Source organism: Corapipo altera, unplaced genomic scaffold, assembly GCF_003945725.1.
Source record: "Corapipo altera isolate COAL_440 unplaced genomic scaffold, ASM394572v1 44b, whole genome shotgun sequence".
Classification (NCBI taxonomy): domain Eukaryota; kingdom Metazoa; phylum Chordata; class Aves; order Passeriformes; family Pipridae; genus Corapipo; species Corapipo altera.
Genome location: NW_020884932.1, coordinates 682,710 through 701,829, shown reverse-complemented (window position 1 = coordinate 701,829; position 19,120 = coordinate 682,710). Strand labels below are relative to the sequence as shown.

General features: G+C 40.6%; 1 long non-coding RNA gene across 6 annotated transcripts in view; it reads right to left on the bottom strand.

Moving 5' to 3' along the window:
- Positions 1-923: 923 nt before the first annotated feature.
- LOC113954730 overlaps positions 924-19,120 on the bottom strand; it is a 32,339-nt gene continuing 14,142 nt past the window's right edge. For 3 of the 6 annotated variants that reach the window (XR_003530319.1, XR_003530320.1, XR_003530318.1), the window contains 4 exons: positions 18,920-19,095; positions 2,245-2,316; positions 1,877-2,022; positions 924-1,319 (listed from right to left, as the gene is read on the bottom strand). This is a non-coding gene — a long non-coding RNA (uncharacterized LOC113954730). The remainder of the gene's footprint in view (positions 1,320-1,876; positions 2,023-2,244; positions 2,317-18,919; positions 19,096-19,120) is intronic. The other 3 variants (XR_003530321.1, XR_003530322.1, XR_003530323.1) reach the window with 3 other exon arrangements.

The window sequence follows — 19,120 nt, the reverse complement described above, 5'->3', positions numbered from 1 at the left end:
GGTGATGGTGCACTGGGATGAGCCCCTCTGAGCAGCTCTGAGTTCACTAGTGCTCCTACAGGGTGGTGCCCATGGTACAGATTCATCAGCTGCTGATGTGCTCGAATGCTCTTATCCCATTAATAAAATTGCAGTTCCCAAATGGGTGCATGTGATATTTCCAATGGGTAAGGTGATGTATTTGTTATTTCCAGTGGATAAGATAATGTGTATGATACATACACTTATGCCCATTGAATACACATACATTGGTTAATAAGGCATTGATGCATGTGCATTGTTTATCCTGTTGATGAGATTAAGTAGCAAAGGCAGAGCATCCTTGACACAGAGATGTACACCTGGATAGTCATGGTACCGCACGTCACTGGCTGGTGAGCTGTCACAGGTTGTTCAGCATACAGGGGAAGGCAGCAAACATGCAGATTGATCCTCCTACAACAAGAATAATCCTTGTAAAACCATTTCTGGATCCCTCACAACACACAGAGAAACAGTTAAGTAAGCAATTGGTTCTCATATGAAAATGAACAAAGTCAAGGAAAAATAAAAACACAACATTCATAAAGCTCCACACACTGAAGGGCACTGGGATCAGGCAGCTCTGCTGAACTGAAGGGCCTTTCATGCCACTTCATGTGTGCGTGCGAATTGTACCCCCACAAATTGCTAACTTGTCCTTTAGGAACAAGTTAGATAAATGAGATTCTAATATCAGAGCTAATGTTCCTTTGAAGTGTCACTTTGCCTTTGTGCACTTCTGTTTCTGCATTATCAAAATGTCTTCCATGAAGCTTTATTATCACTGATAACACAGAACTAAGAGGCAAAATTTTCTATTCAAGGATTGAGTAGTTTAAAAAAACAATACTTCCCCGGATACTGGAAAATCAAATAGAAGACTCCAGGGCAGAAGGGCTAATTAAAAAAAAAAAAAAGTCTGCTTTACTATGAAAACCCTTGAGGGGAGATAAAAGCTGAAGGGAGGTGCATGCTTGAATAATAAAGTCTTAATGAGTTTGGTTCTGTGTCTAATACAAAGCATTGATTCTGACTGTTTGATGAAGTTAACTATTTGATTAGAAAAATTTAATTTAAATGGACACTGCCCACTAAGATCACTCTGTTGGAGAAGTCTGTATTGCTGTCATAAGTAACTACTACTTTTTTGAAGAAAAGAGACAAGAGAAAAACATCCTTTGGGCAATCATTTTACTTCATACAGCTGGCAGACTTAGTTGCATGTCTTAGCTTCTCTCTTCGCTGTGTCCACTCCTCACGTTTTGTTTCATCTTTCAGTGGCTCATAAGAGAAGATGGCTGGAGAAGTATAGTTTAAAAAAAAAACAAAAGAGGAAGATGTGACTGTAAAGCATTGGCAAAATGTAGAAGCTGGCTTGATAGAAGTCGGCTTGATAGAAGCCAGGGACAGGAAGCATTTCCATGACATTTTAAACACTTTACTTGAAACTGGGCTATTTCCGGTTTGAGAGTGCCCTATTAAGTAGGTGGGAATCAGACACATCATTCTCAGGGGAAATGCATTGTTTTATTTAGAAAGTGCACAACAGGAGTGGGACTGGGCCACTGACACACCTCGAGATATTAAGAATAGTGCTCAACTAGTCTTAATATCTTAAGGTGTTATCTCAGCTTGAGGTTTCAGCTTCCTTTGTAGTAAATGGGAAGAACATGAGTCATCTCAGGCCAATGCAGACATTTAAAAGAGGGCAAATGACTCATGCCTTACAAGTACCTACTTCACTGATGACGAAGGCCAGCTCAGATGGAGACATCTGATGTCAAGTGAGATGACTCCCACCTTGACTGGGGAAAGTACTGATGCAAAACCTGAAGTCAGACAAATTAAAACAGACCTGTCTAATATGTTACCCTAACTGGGGACTTGATGAGAAATTTTGTGTCCAATTGCTTTCTCACATCAATGTACATCAGCCAGAGAAGAAAGTCACCGTTCATTCAGGGCTCTCCTGGTGCGCTTCCGCCTCATAGGAATGACCACCTGGATCAGGTTAGCAGAGACAAAGTTGTGGGTTAAACCCTGTGGCACAGATTATGCGATTGTTCAGGCTGGTGGCTGTAGCAGTTAATTTTAGTCTAAGCATCTGTGACAACTATGCCAGCAGATACACCAATACATGATGTAGGAATATGAATGTCAGAAAGGGAGCAGGTTTTCAGAATTAAGACACAACCAAGTAGTTATCTCCTTTTTCAAACCCACCTGTCTTCAGTTATCATGCCCTGTCCTCCACAGACTGACAAGCGGTGACAGTGGCCACTGGCTCATTCACAGCTGGTGAGATCCAACAACAAGGGTCACTGAAGAGATCATCCAGAAACTCCTGTTTCTTGGTGACTGTAACACTTTCACATGCTCAGAAGGCAACTTCTGTAGCATCACCCGGGATCTTAACCTACTCATAAATATCGACAAGGAGGGTTTTCCCCCAGGGTCACAATCTCCCTGAGTGGCCAGGGCCAGTGGTTGTCAAGTTTATCAGTCTTGACACCATTCCTTCAAATCAGCAGTAAATGCTGCAGTCCAAAGACAAACCTCTCATTTCATCATCTACAAAGTTGTCTTTGGAATGAATGAAGGATTCAGGGCTCAGCCAAAATGACTGCATGTCTGATGCATGTTATTTCTGCTCTCCTCCCTGGATGGCAGTTTCAGGCTCTGTAGAGTTGCCTAACCCAGCTCCTGCCCATATTGGGTTCTGGGTGTGTGCTACATGAATATGTCATTTACACTAAGACTCTGTCTTGCCACAGTCTCCTCAGTGCCACAACCTTATTAAGATCTCAACAGCACTTCAACACGCTTTCAGTGAGGACGGGCATCTTGTTTCACAGATAGTTAGCTTGGGGTAAAGAACCACTAGTGGCCAAGACAGTGCTTTCAGAACACTCTGAAATCACCCTGCAGAGCCAGTCAAAATTAGTAACTGGGCAAAACTTTGGACACAGCATCTATTGACAGATCTGTGACCTCAACTTTTTAGGCCAGCCTGGAGGGCAGAAGAGAGGAGAGGGTGCTTGAAGAGAATCAGTTAGCCACTTTTGCAGACATCTAAAATTCCTGTGCCCATCCTGTAGCCCTGAACAATCCTCACAGACTGGTGTGTTTTCATGTGACTGCATAAAGAGTTGATGCACTGGCTAAAATTAGCTACAACACAGCTAGGAAATGGGCAACATAAAAAAAATCATTAATCATAATACTTGTCATAGTTTCCAAAACAAAACCTGTTTAACCATTCAAACATCACAGGGAAATTCTGCTGTTAGGTCTCACCATCATTAAAAAGCAGACCCTGGTGCTGAAGCTGCAAGTGTTGTCACAGGCAAGCACATTGCTCTATCAACAGAAGAACAAATGGATATTGAATTCCTGCAGATTTGTGTCATATTTCCCCTCAGCTGCCTCCAGCTATGCCCTCCACAGCATTTCCAGCTTCTGCCCAGGTCATCTGAAAAAGTAACAAGGTCTATGGTGCTGTTTCTTCTGAGTCCATACACAGATGGCAACTAGGGTTACAGAGATCTGATCTCTCAATCACTGTTTATCCATATAGGTTGAAATTTCACCTCTTGTGGAAGGAGGGCAGGACAAAGGGAAGGGTCATGACATGTGATTTTGCACTACTACAGAATCTGATATGGTACAGCACTGCAGACACAAGAAACCAGTGTAGGAAAGGAACTGTATGTCAAATTTTCTCTTTTTTATATCAATAACAAGTGTTTTGAAATCCTCTAATTTAAAAACACTTTGGCATATTTGTTTTCTCTCTCTCAGGCTTGTTGGTGATGTACAGTGTTGAACACAATTCTCTGTTTGCTCCATCCCTGGCAACTACTGAGTCCCACCTGCATGCCAGCAACTATGGACAAAAGGGTTAGAGATCTAACTTGCCAAGTCCTCCATTGCTTTAGTTCGGGGTCTATCAATTTTTATGAGCACTCTCAGACTGTTTGGATTCTTTTTCTTAGCTGTTCAAGTGCCCAAATAGCAATATTATTACTTATATTCATCAAGTCTCTCATTAATCCAAATCCTGCCCTCTAACAAAAAAAAAGGCCTCCAAAGGGAGGAGATTTCTTCTGAGTCACTGGCAGAACAGCTTGTTTTCTGGTCTCATGGGCTCCCCAGCATATCTGGCCTTTAGTTCCCCCTCTCTCTGGTTTTATGAGTCCTCTCTTGGATTACAGTCAGCTGCCAGAGTCCTGCAAGGTGGCAATAAATGAACAAGAATGTCTGGGTATTTCTCTTAGAGCTGCCAATCAATATCAGTATTAAGTAAATGACCTGGTGTTTGTTCACACTGCCAAGTAGCACTGAACAGGAACTTGGGGCATTTCTCAGCAAAGAAAAGTAAAATTATGAATCTGTCCTTATTTTTCAGTTTGAAGGCTGTTGGCCTAAAATAATTAAGCATTGAAATGTGCATGTTATAGCATGGCACAATAGCCAGCCATTCAATGACCTAGCTAATGAGGAAAGATGATCTCAATCAGTTTATGAGAAGCAAAATGCTTCCAGCAGTGTCCAGATGGCAAAACAACTTGGTGTGTGGTAGCATTTCACTTCCACATGACTGGGTGAAATCCTGTGTGAGAAACAACAGTGTTGAGCCTGGGTCTTGGAAATCCTCACACATGTGCTGCACTGTCAGTGTACGGGCAATGCCGTCTCAGTCAAGAACAGAACTGTGGCCTCACCTTTAAACACAGTAGCGACACTTGTACATGCCTACAAAGGCATGTTACATTCAAAAGCTTCTTGCTCCTGGAATATGAGGATCATGGTGGGCCACTACTCTTGTGCAAAGACTTGCCATTCTCTTGTGACAGTGATGAGTGTCTCTAATGAACATCAGATTTGCTCCCCTCCTTAGATGCCTGACCAGACATGTTAGCATCACTGCTCACTTTCTGGTGAGCAGGACATTAACTCATTGTGACATTGGGAACAGTGAGATTGGGTTTATAGTTTTTGCTTGTTTGTTCTATTGTTTAAGTTGAGAGAACTGTAATGAGATAAAGTACCCTCTGGAAACAGCTAATTGGATTTGAATAGCTTAATTAATGGAGACAGTCACCTACATAATCTTTTTTTTCCCCCCAAATAATGGGGATCTGCATTCTGCAAAGAGTCCAAATCAGCACACTTTATGACACAGTGCTGAGGTATTGGTTAACCATAACATTATTAATGGTTGATGAGGAACTGGAAATAGTTCTTTTGTTCAGGTAAGATATATTTACATTCAAATGTCATGAGCCATACACCAAAATACTCACCACTAAAAACTGGGGAACTTTATAGTTTGCTTTTTATCTTTTCTAAAAAATACAGCATGCTTATAAGCAAGAATTAAAATATGATAAAATTATCAACAATCAACTGATGTCTACTTTATGGTTGAAGTGCTGGTTGAAGGTCTTATGAAATGAAAACATTTTTTAATTTAACCTGCAGAAATTTTCTTGCTATTATTGTTAATTTTGATAAAGCTGATGAATTTACGGTTGTAGCATTCTGGGTCACAGTTTAACTGCAGTGAAAGGAGAACATTTGTACCACATTCCTGCTGCCTGTTGGAGCAGGAAAAAGATATAGTCCAGGTATGGCTGTTCTCTAAAGTGTCACCTCCCATAGCATTCAGGAATCACCTGAACCAGGCAGTGCTTAGCTGATAGTAAATTTGATAAAAGTCCTTCTCAAAATATACAGGGTATCCACAAGGCAGAAGCAGATTTTCCCCTCTCTCAGATTCCACAGGAAAGAGGTATCAGAAAACAAAGCCTGCCATTTTAGGAAGTGAGGGTGAGGGAAGAACAATGATGGGACATACACACAGCCACTGGCTTGGGAGGGACTTGAGAGCTGCTGAGAGAAATGCTGAGACACATTTTAATAGAAGCTACAGACTGTCCACGATTTCCTTTCAGCCTGCCATCTTTCCTAAAAAGTATGCCTTGCCAGACTGGTATTGTGATGGACCAAGGGGCAGACTTAAGGTTATAACACTGACAATTCTAGTGCTCAGTCATGATACTCTGTACTGTTTTTATAATGTTATGTGGAAGGTTTCTATGAAATACAGATCTTCTCTAAAGTTTCATAGGGTCTTCTTTTAAAGGAGAGCCATGCTCTCAATCTTAACAGCATTTCCATGGAACCAGGACTTCACTACCTTCTGAAGTCCCTGCTGACACCAAGGGAGCTTCAAGCTGTTGAGTCAGTTGGAATACTCTCACCTCTTGACCATGGACAGGTATTGTTTAGCAGAGTTGAAACAGACATTTGGTTTGGCACTTACATGTTGCTAATTGTGGTGCTGACAGATTAGGTCTATCACCATGCTGTGAAATCAAACATGACCTTAATTGTCTTGCGGGATTTAGGGTTTTTTAAGTCCTTAGTGCTTATACCCTCTGTATAGGTCTCTTTGGATATCAGGTTTGGCCTGAAGATCAAGATCAGGTCTCTTGCTTCAAGCACAAAGTACAAAAACAAGTTACTGTGCAACAGGGACATCTCCTCCCATTATTTTCCCTTCGATTAGGAGACAAAGGACTCTATGGCTGAACCTCTGCCACTTGCTGGATGTCTTTTTGGTTATCCTGCTAAACTGCACAAAACACTGTGATTTAATTTTCTTTTCTTTCTTTTTTTTTTTTTTTTTTTTTTTTTTTCCAGTTCTAGTAACCTAGTAGAGGGAGGAAATAATTGAATTGGTTGTTCAGCAGACTTCTGGACATTGTAACAAATGCTTTGTGAAAAGTCACATTGGCCTAGTGATGTATAATCAAGTTGTCTTAAGGCCACTCTAACATTTCAGACTTCTGCAAGTCTGTTGAAACTGTATCCTCCTGCAAACAAGCTCAGAATCCCTTTAACCAATGTTATAGCTTTTTGAGGCAACAGACGCAGCTTCTAACATACGTGAAACCGAACTTGGCTCCTACTTGAGGGTATGGGTTTTTCCAAATCTCCTGATTAATTTTCACCACCACATTTAATGCATTGGTCCTGAATAATCTTTACAGAGTAAATATGTTACATGTCTTTGCTCTTGAAGCATCGTATCACAAAGAGGTTTTCTGTGGAATATAACTGACATCTTCAAATTTGTCTTCTTTCCATAAATAAATCTATTCTAATGAGGTCTTTTGTGCCAAGAGCATTTTCTGTTCTCCAGTGTTAATCCCCTTGCAAGTCTCTTTGGGTCTGCAGAGGAATCAGTTGCATCATTGTTGGTGATCAGTCACAGCTTCTCTGGACAAACATGGACCATGGTGGTACTCAGACCCAGAAACTAATGTCAGGCTAATGAGGCAGTAAGAGGAGGGCTTTTTAGTTTAACTGAACTCTGGGAATGTGAATTCACTTCTTACCCTCCCTAAGCAACTTGGTTTTTGACAGATAATGCAGAGAAATTTTGTCCCAGAGATACAGCTCTCTTCAATATACCACCTGCACTTTATCAAGAACATTTGCCTGGTAGGCAAATGTCCAGGTTTCCTGCTGCAATGTGTATTCATAAAAATGGACAATCCATGCTGGGACAAGAAACCTGATTGCACTGTACACAGAAAAGGGATTTAAGACATAAGTGGAGACTGACGAGGCCAGCCAGCTGACCAGGAATTGTACATACAATTCCCAGCAGATGTCCATTTCCCACAGCTAACAGAAATACTTGGGAAGCAGAAGATAATGTAGGACAGCCTTGAAGCCCTCTTGCCTTAGAGAGGTGAAAAAATAAAAAGTATAGCTTTCCCCACCACCTCATTCCAGGTACCTGACTCAGTAGGAACAGGGCCTAGTTTTTACTTAGAAGGGGGCCTTCTTTTATATCCAGTCAACAAATTTATACAACTTATTTTGCAAATTTACCATCACAGAGACTAACAAAACCCAGAGGTGAAAAAAATTAATTTAAATGTAAATTAAACTCTTCCTCATCAGCCATTAAAACTACTGGTTTTCAAATGAAAAGTATAAGCACATATACTTGACTATGTTTGAGTATGTACAAGAATAGGTCCTATGTCTGCAAAATGTCCATTTGCATAACAGCTAACTCTTTTTCTGAGAACTCATATCAGGAAACTATTAAAATAAAGCACAAAATAAGTGAATAATTTAGAGATCTCATTTGTATGAATCCAATTAATAAAATATGTGTATGTGTGAAGGGAAAGTAAACTGACCATAAAACAAAACAAAAAGACATGAACTCACTGTGGAAGGGCAGCTATCTTCAGTCAAATTTAAAAGAAATGCATTCTATTCAAGGCTTCATATGATGGTCTATTAAATTATAAGAGTGAAAACAGATTCTGATTTAAGAAGAGATAGCACAGCAAGACGTGATGTGTCAGAAATGTAATTGTGTACTGTACGCTGATGCTTTGCTTGTCTTCAGTTTATTGGAGGCTGGTCAAACGGGGAAGCTGGTCATAGCCAGGAGAATCTTAACCCTCCAGAGTCCAATACTGTAGCTTTTATATACAGTAGTAGTATTTCCCCCTTGTGTAATCAATAGGGCAATTCACATTAGTTAAGAATTCACAGGAAGTAAATCCCCCAAAGTGCAGTTATAATCACTGGGGCTGGAGGAGAGACCTGCCTCTGAAAATTAGGCCATAAAGATCAAACTCACAAATAATATAGGCATGGACATTGTCCCTCTTAATGGCAAATGAAACCTGGGTGTCTTGCAACTAAATATACACTGCAAATCTGGCTCCAAGTGTTGATAACACCAACCTCTACCTTACTGTGTTCCAGCAGAATTAACAACCCTTGTTCATCAAGTCTCTTCATTACCTCCAAGGAGCTTGCCTTGTCCCCAAGACACTCAATGACTTCTCTTGTGGCACAGAGGCCTCTTTCAGTCTCAGTCCCACATGGTTCTTTTGCGCCTTGGTTGCCAAAATGTGACATTCAGGCAGCTTGAGGAGAGGAAAAGAAATACATGTATAAATAAAAAATGAAAGCTATTTTGCAGTTTAAATGCTATCTCAAACATAAGGTTTGACAGCCCTGGTATTTGAAGGGAAGAAAGGAAAGACAGATTTTGACTTCTGTGATCTAGAATGGCCAGTCTTTGGCTTCTTACAGTGTCAGTGAAGAAAGGTAGTGCCCAAGGAGCAGAAGTTGCAATACCAAATGAGGGGTTACAGTGACCAAGCTCGGTGTAGTCTGTGATGACCATACCCAAGTCCTAACAAAATCTTATCATGTAGGAGAGCATTAATTTTACCCAAATTTAGTCTCCTAGAAATCAAGCATCTAAGCAAACCTTGGCATAGAGCTTATCTTTATAATCAGTGGAGACTGACCACCACTGGCATCCTAAAACAGGAGTGTAAGCTGGGTGGGCTGAATGGCTTTTGGGAGATACCTATCAATGACCAGTGACTATAAACAGAGGCTATCTACACCAGATAAGGTTAAGTGGAGGGTGCCAACCTTTTCTTCATTAGTTTCAGACTGATTTTTGTTCAGAAGTTTACCCTTCTAAGACTTTTAATTCCTGTCTGTAACACTGGAATGAATGAATGAATGCACAATGAAGGGAAAAGAGAGTACATTGCAAAACAGACCTCCTTGCCCAGAGCCTTTCAAATCACCTGAACCACAAGAAATTCAGGTTCTTCTCAAACTTTCCAGTATTGATAAGCTCCCCAGGTATCTCTGGAGTGAGGAAGGAGAGCTGAGCAGCCTACTCAAACCTTTTCTTCTCTACATGCTCTGAAAATGGACCACCACACTGACAGGAAAGTGATTTATTGAAACCCGCTTGTCTTCCATCCTTCTCTCAAGGTTTCCTCTGGTGCAGCAGGCACAGGCAGGTAGAGGGAGGTTCAGACTACAACTTACCAGCAGAGGCTTTTCTGTAGTCTCTCAGTGGTTAACAACAGCTTGTACTCATAAGCTATACTGCTTCAGCCATTCCAGTATGAAAACAAACTAGTATAGCCAACCCGGAGAGCACATATAGGATATACATTTATGCTGCACTAAAGAGTATTGAAAAAATACCTTAATTGGCTTTATAGGTTATCCCTCTGTGTCTTTTTGCTGCTGAGTCAGAGAAACAACTCATTGATGCCCTACTGACAGCAGCAAGTGACTTTTCATTGGAAAAGAGATGCTCTTAGTGGCTTCTGAGAGGGTTGCAGGAAAATGCTGGAAAACTAACAGGTCCTTAACAATTGCTCTCTTATGGTTGTAACCATAGTGAGGACGACCTAAGAGAATCCTCACCATGCCAAAAAAACTCTGCAACTGTCCACGTTGCTCAGAAATTAGGACATATTGTATTTAGAGAGGAGTTGAGTAATGGACTCATTAAGCTTCAATTCATAATGCTTTGCTACTGAACTGTAAGTGCCCAGGAATGGAACTGTTCTGGAAAAGTCACCCAGAAGAGCCAGCACGTGATTCCAAAGGACTCCTATTTACCAAGACAAGAACAAATAACTATTCTGAATAGGTAACAAATCCAAAGAGAGGAGGAAAAATGGGAAAAGAAAGAAAGGAACTGAGCATTTAACTTGATAAACATCTCAGAAGGTTTTCCTGAGATTAGTTGATGAATACATGGGCTGGTTGGTGCTGTATTTACATCAACCCTCGCTTTTCTTCTAGGCTCTTCCTCTTATGACAGGGTCATATTTGTTTGGTGTTGTCCACAAGGCAAAGGGCAGTTGATGATGAATAAAAGATAGAGAGAAGACCTCAATAAACACTGCTTGCAATCTGAGGGAGTAAATAACAGGCATGACTCACTTTGAGAACAGTGAATTTTCTGAGCCACTGTATCCATTTTACCTGTAAGTCTGACATATTTGGTCATCGCTACAATTTTGCCTATGGTGGATGCTGACTTGCAGATATCTGGGAAAATAAGTTGGAGGGAAAACCAAATCAGGTGGTTTTCTTCTCTTGCATTCATGCTGGAAAATATAAGCAAAACATGCAAAACCTCCCAGGAGCCCCATGTTTCTGTTCAAATGGCTTTGTGCTTAGCACTGGTGGTGTTCTGGAAGCTGTCTGCTGTATATGATTCAGTCATTTCATCACAAGCATGTATTTTACATGCTATAAATACAATTTTTAGTTCCTTCAAAGTTCTTTTTTGTCAAAGGGTTCCCTTTTCCTTTAAAATTGTTCATGTCCTTTGAATGCTGAACACTCCGTGTTTGACTTCACTGCTGCATTAAACATAGTGAGGGCAGATCTAGGGATGTAATGGGACAACAGATTGGCCAGTATGTGCGCAGATTTGTAATTGCTTGTTCCTGCCTCCTCTGGAAACAATGAAGGAGCAGAAGCAGCTGGCATGCAGAGGAGATGAGGCGTAACATCTCTCTAGGAGTGATGACTGCCCAGGCACCTCTGGCCCTGCCAGTCCTGGGCTGCACACTGGTGAGAGCAGGCAAGCTCAGATGTCTGTTTTTGAGGCTGTAGTCTGTTCCTATTTGTCTACTATTTGTTACTATTGCCCAGCATGGTTATCTTGCTTTGATCCACAGAGTGTTGTTTGCTGTGTGTTGTCGTGTTCTCCATGTGTTGTTTCTGAAACTGGAGCAATGATGCTGACAGGGTTGGGTGTTAGACAACCTTGTAATTTGGCCCTTAGTGTGTTACAAGGGGAAAACAAACAGCATAAAAAGCACCAAAGTGTGGCTTAAACACAAAGGCTTGATAAAGGCACATCTTCCTCCATGTCTTCAGCTGGACTTGCTGACTTCATTGACTTTAATAGGGTTATTCCAGTCTACACAGATGAGAATACAGCCCACTAGACTATGTGTTGCCATGTAAAATTCCTGTGAGTGATACAGTTTATTTTTTCATTTGTTGGTTCTGCCATCTGGCACAGCCTTCTTGCATCCTTCTCCATTTGCTATCCTCTGAAGACATATTTTGTGTTGTCTTAGTGACAACTAAAAAGTGACTTCCACTTTTCCCTTGCCAAATATTAGCTTTATGACTGAACACTTCTTCTGATTCCTTTTGAAATCACTTCACAACATCACCTTTTCCCCCTGAGAATACCCTCAAGAATCTATTATGATGTTGTATTATGTTTCCAGGTACACTATGAGTTAAAAGAATACAGGTCCAGTTTGGCAAACATTTGTGCAGCTTCACAGCTTTAACAGGTCCCAGTGACTATAAATAAAAAAGGGGAACTAAATAATACACTCCTTCCTGAGACTCACATGTAGGTCGGCTCCGTTTCTGAATTCACCTCCTGAGAGAAGAAGCTTTACCTCCATTTTAGGACAGACGTGTATCACCCTATGATGGCACTGCAGGGTCAGACTGTAGTTGATGAAAAACTATGGATGTCACAAGCATCAGAATGAGATATTTAAACTGTAAACTCTCAAGATTTATACAAAACATGGTCTTTCATGAAGGCTTGTGCTCATCTACTGAGTGATGGGATTTGGAATTTTCCTACAAAGATTCCCACATTTAATTTCCTTTCACTGGATAGCTACAAGAGGTTGTTCAATGTACAAAAAAAAAGTGTACTGCTGACCTCTTATCTCTTTGAGACACACCTGAAGAAATGCATTGGTCTAGTTGGTATCTATCAGCTGACAGTTACAAACAAGAAATGTGGGGAGCAGATGCATCAGGGTGAAGCCTTTCAGTCCTGCTCTGGCCAGAAGAGTTAAGGCACAGCACAGGGGGTTACTTTGAGCCTTCAGTTGTCATGGGAATGGGAAATGTTCAGCAGTTCTTGGGTGGTGCTCAGAGTGTTCCAATACCAGGGCTTTTTTAGGACATTATGTATGGGTTAAACCACTTAGAGTGACTAAACAGCAACTTGAAAATAGATTATGAATGCCATGTTCAGATTAGGTGACCTCTAACAGCAAATAAAGCATAACTTTTGATCTTAAGATGAGTTCTTTCTCCCCTGGAGGGTGTCCTTTGATTCAGTCTGTGTAAAACGATTAGAGAAAATGGTTAGAGAAAATTATATATATTGCAAAATACCAGGACCAGCAAGAACCAAACACAAGAGAAAACATTTAAGCACAAAGGCAGGGGTGGCAGAGGTGCCATACAGAGAGAGAGAGCTCTTCTCCATGTCATTGATATTTCTTTCACACTCGTACATATATCACTGAGAGATTCAGGGAATAAAGTGAAAACAAGGATGTGATGTAAAAAAGAGGAGCTATGATTCCCTAATAACTGACTGGCAAGCTGGTGTAGTGGGTCACTAAATGCCATGAATCATTTGCAGACCAAGATCAAAGAGTAAAGAGGACAAAGTTCACCTAGCTGGGCTTTCATGCAGGGCTTTGATTACCTGAAGCATTCAACAAACCACTGTTTTTTTTCTTCTCATCTCTAACCTCTTTTCACCTCTGTTTCCTTCTAGACTCAGCCATGTACTTGTTAGTCTACCTTGTCTATTATTTACTTTCACGTTAATGAAGAAGCCAAATTTCAGTTCATTTCAATCGTTTTTTACCAAGAGAAAAATCATGCCGAAGGATTTCTATTATTTTTTGTTCCCTTTCTTCCAAGTGCTGAACCTTGTATTGGGTGAAATAGAAAAAAAAAAAAATCTCCTTTTGGGAAAAATAAGGAATTACTTTTCCTGTACCTGATCCTATTTCATATTTTTGACTCCAACTAAATGTAATGTCTTGTAATTGAAAGACCTATGGAACTGGCAGTCAAATTATTCTGTATATACAGTTCATATCCAAACAGTCAGATATGGGCAACCCATAAACATAAATTAAATAAATCTGTTCAGCAGGAGAAATTTGTCTTATCCAGATATCCAGAGCTGTCAATGTATGCCTGAGATCTTTACTAAAATCAAAGTATGATGCATAGCAAACATCTTGGAAGAAGAGTAGCAATCAATACATCAATATATCAAAGACAAGAAACAGGCTGTAAATTTAATCATTCCTAAATGCCAGAATACTTTGAAGCAAGTTTGACAGAACTCGGTTTTTTTATGGATACAGCAAAGTCATGCCTGAGATTTTCAAAATCCCCACTTGAAGCTGGAGTTGCCAGAGTCTACCTGACCAAGGTTGCTGTTACCCCTTGACTACTTGCCCTTTTGCCTCACTACGCTGCTGACTGGATTTTTGGTCTCTCCCTCACACTGGCAAAAACATACCTAATCCTTCAGTGAGTTGGTTTGGGGAGCTAAATTGGAAGGAAATGCTTCTTTCCCCTCTGTCCCCCTCATGAAATGAGCTGCTAGTTTCTCTCCCTTAACTGGCTCCCTATATCCCTGATATTTGTGTTTATCCCTGATAGCACAAATATCAGTGAAAAGAAGAATGGAGAGAGCATCTAAGGAAGTCATCTCCACTTAGATGCCATACTAAACTGCTGCAGAATTACAGCTTTAAGAACAAAATCCCATGCCCAGTCATGCATATGTGTGTATGTGGATATTTCAAAAGACGTACATGTTCACTTTACTGCAGTGATGTATGTTTGCTTCGATACAGTATTCTTGAAACACTGGGTCACCTTGCTTCATGAGTTAACCACATGGAATCACCACACTCTTTGGCATTTAATCTTCAATTAAAGTAAAAAAAATGCTCTTATCCTTCATGGTTTTTCAGGAAATCTTCCTAGTCGGACCAAACTGTGCAGTGTTTCCTTTCTTCAGTCCAAAAATAGTCTGAAGCGATACTGATGAGACATAAATGCTGCCCAAATTGCTTGTTTCTATTCAGGCTTTGACTCAAAACCTTATTGACAACATTATAAATGTCAACATTTCATACATAATACATGAATGCATTTTAGCAGATGGAGAGGAATGGAAATGAAGCCAAAATGCAGTTGAGGCTGGGTTTGGAATTGCTGGAAGGAGCAGGATGAAGAAAGGAGAGATGCCAAGAAGGAAGTAGAGCAGAAACAGAGAAAGGAAGATGGGAAGGAAGAGAAGAAGAATCACTCCTACTGAGTTCTGCTGAATCAAATACTAACAGAGTGAAAGGATAATAAATAGTACATTACCTTCTGTAGCAAAAGATGAGGATTTGCCTTTGTTAATTCTTTGAAACTTTCTCTTTGAGACAAATAAGAGTTGTACTGTGGACAGAATGCTCACCTATACTCATACTGTAGCCCAGTCTCCATACCCAGGGGTGGAGTTTGTTCTTTTCCACAGGATGAATAGGATGCCCCCTTGGTCAGAGACATCTTAACTAAAATAGCCTCTTAATCGCCAATTTTAAATTAGCAAGAGTAACCCACTGCCTAGAACTAATAACTTTATCAATACTACAAACTGCACTAAACTTCTGAAAGGGTTTTTTCATAATTAAAAATTATGATCATTCTAGATTAAATAGGTATGTGATGCTACCATTCATCATTCTGGCTGTAAAAAAAATTCAAACTTCTTTAGAAGGCTCATTGCTCTGCAGTAGAAACACATGCCATAGGGATGAACTGCCTGCAAAACATTTGTTCCAATCTAGCAATGCTAACTATATTTTTAGGGTCTAATGAAAAGATACCAGAGGACAAGATGAGACACAATGTGAAAGCAAAGGGTAAACATAATTTTGCACTCTGGGGACCAGGCTACAAAGAACTATTATTGTTACCCATGCATCAAACAGGCACAGAACGCAATTTTCAGAAGTCCCTTTACATTTTCCAAAGAGGAGCTCATATGAATCTTCTATTTTCTTCCTTTTCCTATGTTGTTTATGTGCTGAATATTCACACTTCTTTTCTTAGAAACAGTTGATTTGTCCCAAAGTGTCTGTATTTAAAATGTAAGTGTACTAATTCATTATATACCCTCTTCTCATGCTTTTCTTTCTCAAAATATAAAAGAACAACAACAATTCAATACTCAGAACAAATTTACGTAGGAAAACAAGGAATCTTTTCTATTTTAGATCCTTGATAGCTCCATTTTCAAAGAGTGGGTCAGTTGGTCTGCTTTTTGGTCTCAGAATTGCTTTCCTAGCCTTCAGCAAGTGGTATGCGCAAGTATAAGTCTGACAAATTTGATTTATGTTAAAAAATAATTTTTCTGTTGTCATAGAAACAACTGCAAGATGATCCAGTCAGGAGTAAAAAGTAACAATGAAAAGCAGGTTGTTGGTTTCGCCAGTGAAATTCTTCTCTTTGTTGATGTCTCACCAGCAATTTCCTTGCCCCCTAAGGCGAAAAGGGCAAAAAGATGGTATCTGGAAGGATGGTTGAGAGGAAAAATTTGTCTAGAGGGTGGGTGACTTTAGTGTCACAAGGCAGGCACATGTCCCAGCCCAAAGGGGGTGTGCAGCCAGCACAACTTCTCCTGCAATACTGCAGCATGGGAAGCAAAGTAAATGTTTCTTTAGAATGGGAAGCAAAGCCAGACTAGAAATCCCCCAAACCTGTTCTAGAGATGTCCATGGCATGGTGGAGAGAGACAGAACAATTTCCTTCTCTCATGCTATGGGTTTGCTTCCATCATCAAGAGTGAATCATAACCATATTTTAATGTTTACACAGATCTTGGTACTGCACTATGTATAAACAATTTCTACTTCACTACGAGGAAGCATTCACCTGGACAGCAACAAATATAAGGGAGTAAAAGAATCAATGAACACTGATTATCATGACATGTTCATGTAGAAGCATCTTCACCTACCCCAGCACTGCCTGCCCAGGAGCTCCATGACACAGTGTAGGCAATTACAGCCTGTCCAATACAAATGATCATTCATTGCCATTTTGGCACAGAGAGAGAGAGCACAGGAATGTATACTGTGTATTACGACACCTACACTCTACTCAATTTCCACCATCAGCCATTGACATTTTAGGGGTGTTTATCCCCAAGATTTACAAGGGCAATGAACATTGCTAGTACTTGCCACTATGGCTGTCAGACTGACTTGATTTTATTTCCCAAGGGAAATCTGTTTCTGCATCTGCTACTGTTGATTCAGTTTACAACAAGCTTTCAGATAAAAGGTTGTTGCTGTGGATCCATAGCCTCACAAAATGGCAGGGCAAAAGTGTTGCTACAAGAAAGTCAGAAAACCTGTAACATTTTGTGCAGCCTTTGAGTTCCTCTAAGTGAAAAACCAGAAGATTTCAGTCCAGAATCCTCCTCTGCTGCAATTAGTACTGGGAACAGTCCAAAAAGAGGAGGATGTTCATAGATTACAGCTTCTTTTTGCTTCTAATGTTGATTAGTTGCAGTATGTCAATAATTAGAAGAGAATTTAGTGAACAAATATTGCCTCTTTTCCTGCTGCTGCACTGTCCAGACGGTATTATTTTCCCCTTATTATTTACCATTTGAAAATATTTGCCAGACAATCTCTTAAAGTCCTCTCTGAGCTGAAGCTTACTGGTATTAATTTTGCAAGCGTAAGAAACAGAAGCAGGTCTGGCACTGGTTCTGATTCCTGATGAAGTGAAAGCAGCTTTTAGCACTGGATGTGTCAGGGATTGTGGAAAGTGAATTCTGAACTGATATTTTCCAATAGTCTCTGTAAAATGCATTGTTGTAGGCTTTCCATGAAGCATCTTCCTTGTTAATAAAGAAAAAAGTACAGAATACAAGTGGCAGGAAGACAGCTGAAGCAAACTTGCCTGATGATTTAAGTGGATATTTGACAGGGTATTTTTGACAGGGACCACTGGAGCCTAGTTACAAGAATCTGAATAGAAAGCCTGATCATTTGCTTCTTTTCTCCAGAGATGCAAAGGTGCATGGAGAGTGGAAAATTATAACAGAACGTAGTTATTGTCATGATTATTGTTGCTAGATTATAAGAAAGTGCCTATCTGCTACTTCTCCCATATGTGCACATGTACATGTCTCTTTTTATGTTCACTGCCTGTCCACAGCTTGTCTCATACATGCATCTCTTTATGTCTCATTATCACATTTCATTCCCATGCTCTTTATAGTGCAAAACAAGGTGTGTATTTGGTTATGAAAATGCTGGAGGCGGTTGAGGGCATTTTTGCATGGGAGATGCTGTATTACCATGTCAATCATTGCTCCTTCTCTTTCTTAGTCTTTGCAGATTAATCCTGCATGAGTCTCAGCTGGGATGCTTCTGGCACAGGGGAAGCTGAGATTTAGATAGCAGGTTCTCAGCCCAGGTCCACTGGCACATGATTTACATGCTGTTATCAAATTTGCTTTCCTGCCACCATGCTGAACATCGGGTTTAGAGCTAAGCATAATGGGTTGCTGGGGGAAGATGGTCTTTTCCAGTTGAAATCTTTCACTCTGGGCCTACACATAATCTTTTTTTTTTTTTTTTTCTTTTTCCTGAAGAGAGTTACTGGCTATTAACCAGCCTAGCTGCCATAAAAGAAGTAGGGGAGGGAGATCACAGGCTTCTTCTCCAGCATTACTGTATCCACTGATGCTGGCTGGGCATGTCATTTCTACCTGTCATCCAGGCTGCTGCTGCAGTTTGTCCCCTGTGAATGTGAGTACTGATCAACTTTCTGCTGCCATAGTCTGCTGCTGAGATGATTCACACTTTCTCTTTTGGCACGAGTTGTGTGTTTGGACCTATGTTCAGCAGGGGATACTATTAAACATTGGGACGTAAAGGCTGCCGGGGTTCTTGGAGGCAGCAGGACATACAGAGATTATAATGGGAAAGACCTAGGCACCATAGGAACGGGTGGAAGCAGAACTGGAAAAGCAGCATGGCAGCATGCTCAGAAACAGTAAAACAAAACCCCTTTGAACTGTAACAGCAACGGCTCTTGAGCAATGGTGACTGCTGTGACCTGAAGTGTAGGCATCATGTGTTCAGCTGCGTAACCTACGCTCCCCAAAAGGCAGTGATTCCTGAAAATGAGAGCTTAAGTCACCTACCTGCTCAGATAGCACAGCCTTGACTGCTGCATCCTGGGGCAACTGCAAATCCAGCACATTCATCAGCTGTTGGTAGAGGCTCTGTTACGGAGAGATGGAACCGGAGAATGGTTGTGGAGAGGTGGAACAGGAGAATGCTTGCAATATTAGAAGAAGAGTGACAGCAGCAGGCAGGTCTGTGGGAGAGAAGGGGTGTTGCAT